The 7,535-nt window shown below is 43.0% G+C and overlaps 1 protein-coding gene across 1 annotated transcript in view; it reads left to right on the top strand.

The window, feature by feature from the left end:
• Window positions 1-7,535, top strand: part of CNTN5 (contactin 5) — a 923,854-nt gene that overhangs the window by 670,240 nt on the left and 246,079 nt on the right. The gene's annotated exons all lie outside the window — the stretch shown is intronic.

Here is a 7,535-nt window from a genome sequence, read left to right as displayed (position 1 = left end):
CAGGCCACCAGAAGGCCAGTGGGGGCGTGACCAGGAGGAGTGGCTTGCCACAGAATCCACAGTTTCAAGGCCCTTGAACTCTGGTGGGTATTGCACCTGGCGGATGGAGGGTGAGCAATGGCTGATGCAGGCCCAGTCACCCTCTCCCAGCTTTGCCCATCACCACTGCTGCAGTCCTGTCCCCTCAGCCACTGGCCATGCCTCTGACCCAGGCTGGAACTAAAACTGCTGCTGCAGCACAGGGGATATGGCAGTAGTGGCAGTTCCAGCTCCTGCAATAGGCACGTGGCAGAATTGGAGCTGCCACCACTATCACCATGTGCCCTGAGCTGGATCTGCTGCCACAGGTGCCTTGCACCCTGGGCTGGATCCAGCCCACAAGGAGCTGTCCAGATCCAGTCTGGGGCACAGAGTGAATTGATACCCCTGATCTAAGTTATCTTTAATCCAACTGTACTGGAATCATAAGCAGAAAATTGCTTACATTTTCTGTGGTGATTTTCAGTTTTTGGGGATCCAGCTTGAGGACCTACAAATCAGTCTGATTTTAATACTGTGATAAGCATATATGACCTTTGGAAATTGGGTCCTTTTATTAGAAATTGAAGTTCCAAATATCAGTTATCACATTTGAAAATTCAGGCTATGGCTCTAAAATGAACCTATCCTAATAAGACCTAAAAGATAACTTAGATCTATATTAATATCAGGAGCTTATACCTCATATTATAAATATCTTTAAGGGATGGAAGCAAATAATGATATCAGAAAACTGCATAATTTGAATGTTTACCCATCAATTTGATAATTTCTTTTGCAATACTTTGTAAAATAAATGCATGTACCCAGTCTCCCATTAATATATACTTATTTTTAATATATTAAATCAACATAGGTTGAGACAGTACTGTAGAGAAGGACCATAAGCCTTACTGTAGACTATAAGCCAAGAGTGTGCTTTTGTTGGAAAATAAGCCAACAACATAATCCTGTATTATTTGGAGTATCTATTGCAAATGAAGGGAAGTAAATCTTCTGCTGTATTCAGCACTGGTGAGGACTTACCTGAAATACAATCATCAGTGTTTCAGTTACTTCCCTTGGTGACTATTGCTCAAAGATTTCTATAAAAAGGAAGTTTTTTTCCCTTATGTTCAGCTTTACTTTCCTTTCTTGCAATTTCATTCCATTACTCCTAGTTATTACTCCATTGAATAATCACAATAAGAATTCTGTCTTGGTATTAGTACCCTTTAGTTGTTTATAGTTTATCACCATGTACTTAGCTCATTTTCCTTGCAGTTCAGTCCTTCCAGTTCCCTAATCATGTTTGCTGTCGCCTCCAGTTTGTGCATGCCTTTATGACAACATTACAGGCCTTTAACGGGTGTGTGTCAAGATTGCATTGGAGTAGTTTTCCCCTGTTTCTTTTCTCAACTCACTTTTCTTTCAATCAGAGCCAAGGGCAATTTGGTGGCTTTCAATCTACACAGAGGTTCTGGGAAAAGATGACCTCTCTCTCAAATTCAGTGACTTGCATGGCTCTGACTGGGTGTCATCCGCAATGCCCTCACTGCACTGTGATCTGAACACTGTTACTGGAAAGACATCTCAACCATTCTGGGAACCATTCTGACCATTTCAAGTAACAACAGTACAAAATGTTTCCAACTATTACAGATTCTTACTGTCAACTGTCTCTGTTTATATCCAGGTTTTTAAGTCTCATTGATCTTTCTCCTCAGTACTTCTTAACGGGACTCACATACTCTAGTACATTACAGACAAGTTGTAAGATACATTCTGCTCCTCAAACAAGCTTGCTCCTAGATTGTGTCTTTAATAGATGTCAGAGCACTTTAGGAAAGAATGATCATTATCTACCCTTCTTTAAAAATAACAAGATGAAAACACACAGATAGAATCCAAGATGCTGTACCCAAAGGTCAGGAATGTTTTGGGGTTTTTTTATCATAGAAATGTACAAAAGTACACCTGTAAGGAGCCTCAAGAGGTCATCCAATCCAACCTCTTTCTCAAGGCAGGATCATCCCCATCTAAATCAGACCACATACTCCATGCTGATTGGATTGTGTATTAAAAGTCCTTCCTGTTTCCAAATGTGGCAGTTGGTCTTCCCTGAGCAAAGCATGACCCCCTAAACAAGAAAATGCTGGAGTTTTAGTCCCAGTAGGAGCTTCAGCACATATCAGTCAAAGCCCCCTGACACTTGTAGGATCATAGGTAAGTAGGGCTGGAAGGGTCATAAGGGTCACAAGGTCATCTAGTCCAGCCCCATTTCAAGGCAGGATCATTCTTGGCTAAACCATCCCAGCCAAGTGCGTCTACCCTGCTCTGGAAAACTTCCAATGATTGCATCTTTAGAATTTCTCTAGGTAGCCAGTTCTAATGCTCGACCACCCTCACAATAAAAAAAAAATCTCCAAACAGCAAACCTAAATTTCCCCTGCTGCAGCTTAAGACCATTGCTCCTAGTCATCTCCCCTACAGCCACAGAAAAAGCCTCTCTCCATCCTCTTCAGGTATTTGACAACTATTATCAAATACCCCAGCAGTCTTCTCTTCTCCAAACTAAATAACCAAGTTCTTCTCCAGACTTTCCTCGTAAGTGTTGCCACCAGGCCCTTACTCATTTTTGTTGCTCTGCAATAGACTCTTTCCAAACATCCTTCTTGAAGTGCGGGGCCCAAAACTGAACACAGTACTCCAAGTAAAGTCTTATGAGTGCTGAGTAGAGCAAAAAAATCACTGCCCTTGATTTCCAAGTGTAACTTCTCTCACAAGGGAGTGCAGGTGTGTGGCAGTGGTAACTCAATTTCCCTCAACATCATCTCAGTTTAACAAGAAAGTACAAGTAAGCATGATTATTTATACACATAAGTATCCAAATATCAAGCTGTAGCCCAGCATAGAAACCTGATAACACAATTACCCCTTTAAACAATGCAATTTTAAACCCCTATTCCAAAAAGTTTCACAAGGACCCTCCAGAGTTAGTGTCTTCACTTTGTGCACAGCCCAAGCTGTCCCAGATGGCACAAGGACTTCCAATGCCTCATCATCACATTGACTGCACTGACTTCTGCAGCTTTTTCAGTGCTACTCAACTGGGTCCTGCTGGGGTCTCCTTTGTGAGGAACTCAATCCTTTACCCACCTGCACTCAAACCAGGCTCCTCCACAACCTCCCTGGGACCTTTTTCTGTTGTGCTTGGAGGCATGAGTGACTGGTGCCTCCTGAATATGGCGGGGCATCCGCAGAAGCAACTGACAGCAGCGGCCCTGTCAGGGAGGGCATCAGCCCTACCGACAGCATCAGTGTTGGCTGTCAGGGGGGGCACCAGCCCCTTCAGGGGGGGCACATGCACCCCCATGCACCGCCTACCAGTCACCTATGCTTGGAGCATACCAGGGAACAAGGCTTATCCCATGCTCTAACCATTTTGGCTACAGGCAAAATAATCCCCATGTTGCAGCTCCTCTTTCCCATTTCCCCTCTTGCTAGCCCTCAAAGCAGTCTGGAAGCTGTAGTTTAACTCATTGTCCCCTGTTTCTCATTTTTGTGGGCTTTTTATAGCCCCTCCAATTTCCTCTCCTGTTGGCTAGAGACAACTTTTTGCTAGTTCCCAAGGCAGGTTGGGAGTCATGGTTGGGAGCTCCCTGGATCTGGCTTTTCTGGGCTTCCTCTCTGCTTAACCCTTCACAATCCAGTGGCAGGGTTACATTGATGACACTCCTGTTACTACAGGTCAGTATGCAACAAGAGCACACTGCTGTAGCAACGGGAGAGGAAATACCATCCCAACCCATGTTGTAATCTCATGCCCTAAAGCATGAGAAAAACAAGCACCCTCTCTTCTGCATTGCAACCTGGAAACTGCAGACACAGCTTTGCCCATCACACATCCTAACTGGGGAGACAGAACTTTGGTTTTTGTCATCTTATCCCTCCCCTTTACTTATTCCATCTATTTTAATCTTCTTTTGTAAACAAGTTATTGGTTGTGGTCTGCTTCATTCTTCTGTTAAGATTCATCCTCTTCAGTTTCCTTTGAGCTGCAGAGCTTTTCTCATGATCTCCATAGGATGCAGGTATGAGGGTCTCCTAGACTTCTAACTGTTACTCTTTATGGGGTACTCCAGGAATAGCTACGCCTAGATTATCCTTGACCAATGCTTATCCCTCCTCTTCTGGAAAACCTTCAATGAGGTTCTACAACTTCCCTATCCCTAGACAGTCTATTCCACTACCTCAGTCTTCAAAAAATGAAGATTTTTTTTTCCCCCTAATATCCAATCTAAATCTACTTTGCTGTAATTTCAAGCCATTGCTACACATCCCACTCTCTGCAGAGAGAGAAAATATATTTTCCATCTTCTTTGTGGAATCCCTTAAGATATTTGAAAGCTATATCCGACAAAACATTTCCATGTTGCTTACCCAAACCATACATTATCACAAACCTCTCTCTAAATGTAAATTTTCACTCATATGCTATTTATATTTTTATGGTTGTCAAAAGGCCATTTTTCAATCACAGCCTTTATGGAGCCATAACAGGTGGTGTTAACCTGTAACTTGTGCAGTTACGTTAGAACAACCTCTTTAGGTTAACTAAGGGAAATCCACTGTAGATTACCAGATTTTACAAGTCAACAATCATGGAAGAAAATGTGATGTAAGAAAACAAATGTATAGCACAATTTCATCTCTCTGTGTGAATACGGTGGAAGATCAGACTGGTTATCTGAGGTCAGCAGACTGCCAGGTGCCTGGAATGGAAAGGAGCACAGGGCACTGAAGGCAAGCTGTAAGCATCCTCTATTAGCATACCTTTTGTAGGTCAGGACATGGGCCAGGAAGTGAAATATTCCCTTCTGGCCTGTAGAGCATGTGACATCATTCACAACAGCCTGATTCTGGGACAGAAGGAGTTTCATTGATCTGCAAACCTTGATATCTATTTTCAGAGATGGTTTGTAGTCTTGTGGTTTAGCAGGAACACTTTAGCCAAGCTTTATTGCACAATAGTCTCAGTTTCCTTTACCGCTGAGACTGTTTTGGGGAGATTTAAAAACTTCATTTAAAAAAGCATTTGCTGCTTCCCTAATTTGAATGACTTCTGCTAGAATACAATATCTCATGTTAAACACTCATATTTTTGTAAGAGATGTTATCTAGAGGTCAGAGCTCTTATGCGAGTCATCCTTACTTACAAAAGGTTCCTTAAACAGTTTCAGACCTGGTTTTAGCAGTATGGCTCTCTTGGTGAGGGTCACGCTGATTTACATATGTCCCCAAGAACTCACTTGCTGTCTATTTTAATGTTACTCAGTTACTCATTATTGTCAATTGCATCTGATCTGTTTCACCACCGGGTATATTGGGACCAGCCCAGGATGCTGAGTTTGCTTGTCTGGTTCAATGCAATCAGCACCTCATTTGATTCTTGTCTTATCTAACACTGACATCCAGATGTACCATGATTGTCTGATGCAGCTGACACTTTGGAAATGATTGTTGTAGTATCTCAGTGTTTGGCTGAGTTTCAGCCGTGGAAGTGACAAAACCATTTAAAATTTAATTTTGATAAAACTGAGATATCCATAGCAGACTAAATATACTTGTCAGAAGTCCATTTTGAGAACTGTTATTCCCCCAAAGTCATCTGGTTGACTTGTAATTTACAGTGACTTTTATTCAGGCTCAGTCTGGTTCACAAATTGAAGTTGGGATTTGTGAAATCTGGACAATAAATTACAAAAAACAAAAACATGTTCTCACACTGAATGTGATGTGGAAGACAAGGAGGAATGAACTGTAATGTTTATTCTGTTCCTTTCTATTTTCTTGTCCTCATTTTATCATTATTTAGTATTAGAAGTGCTTGAGTCTTCATGTCCCATCCCTTTCATTCTTTTCCAGAACTCTTTATCTCCTTTTCACCCCTTCCCTTTCATTATTTTGCTCTTCTACCTCTGCTCTCTGTGAAATAAATTAAAAGAGTCTGTGAGAAACAGAAAGAAACAGTGGAAAAATTAAAGGAAAAATTAAAAATGGGAGTGAAAGAATGACAGTGGTGATTGAATGTGAATAATTATGAGACAGAGGGACTGAATGGAGAGGTGAGAGGTAGAGCAATGAGTGCTAGAGTGGGATAAAGGAATAATGGGATGCTAGAGTGGGATAAAGGAATAATGAAAGAAAATGTAAGTGGGAAAGTGTTCATCCATAGGCTGAGTCTGAATGTGGATCACTGGTGATATTTCATTGTACATATAGAGAAACTGGCCTGCCACAACTTGTTTATCTGCCTAAATTGGGCTCTGACAGCCTGCAACTTACATTTGCCTCAGTAGAAATGTGGCCATCAGTCAGGCTGTGGTTGCCCTCTAGTATTCACTCTGAGACCTCCTATAACCTGTTGACCCACTGTGCCTCCACATTGACTGCTAAGCATGAAAGGTTCCTGTTCTTGGCTAACTGGTATGTTGCTGTACAGACTTGTGCTTTATCACACTGAGCTCAAAAAAGCAGTACCCAAGAACAGACTTCCTCTACCGTACTGTTGGGGCTGTTGCTATTCAACATGGTTAATGAGCCCCAACCAACACCCACATGTACCCAAAGGTGCAGGGTGCATGATAAAGTGTACTTATCTTTTGGTCCTCCCTGGATGTGTGTTTGAACCTCTGTCATACCCTTCCTCCTCTACTCATAGAAAGAGAGCCTGCCAAACCCATCCCTGGCTTGAAGCTGAGGGAAGATTTTAAGCCAAGTATGTATTGCTTGTTAAGTACAACTGGGGAGTTTAGAATTGACTTGTTGGAAGAAAAATGTTATTTCCTGAGTGGAGAGATGAAGGAACTGGTGCTAACCAGAAGGGAGCCCTGGGGAGACATTTCATAGATTTCATAGACATTAGGGCTGGAAGGGACCTCGGAAGATCATCAAGTCCAGCCCCCTACCCAAAAGGCAGGAAGTCAGCTGGGGTCATAGGATCCCAGCAAGATAAGCATCCAGTTTGCTCTTGAAGGTGTTCAATGTAGGCGCTTGAACCACCTCCGGTGGCAGGCTGTTCCAGACCTTGGGGGCTCGGACAGTAAAGAAATTCTTCCTTATGTCCAGCCTGAAACGGTCTTGCAGTAGTTTATGACCATTCGACCTAGTCATCATCCTTGGTGCGCTCTGGTGAACAAACGTTCCCCCAGATACTGGTGGTCACCCCTGATAAACTTATAGGTGGCCATCAGATCACCCCTGAGCCTGCGCTTTTCCAGGCTAAAGAGCCCCAGGGCTCTCAGCCTGTCATCGTAGGGTCTGCTTCTTGACCTCTGATCATGCGTGTGGCTCTTCTCTGGACTCTCTCAAGCTTCTCCACATCCTTTTTGAATTGTGGAGCCCAAAACTGGACGCAGCACTCCAGCTGCGGCCTCACTAAGGCCGAGTACAAGGGGAAAATGACGTCCCGGGATTTGCTTGAGAAGCATCTATGGATGCAAGCCAGCGTTTTG

The sequence above is a fragment of the Alligator sinensis genome, unplaced genomic scaffold (assembly GCF_000455745.1).
Source record: "Alligator sinensis unplaced genomic scaffold, ASM45574v1 scaffold18_2, whole genome shotgun sequence".
NCBI lineage: Eukaryota > Metazoa > Chordata > Crocodylia > Alligatoridae > Alligator > Alligator sinensis.
Note: the sequence above shows the minus strand (reverse complement) of the source record. Positions and strands in the feature narration are given on the sequence as shown.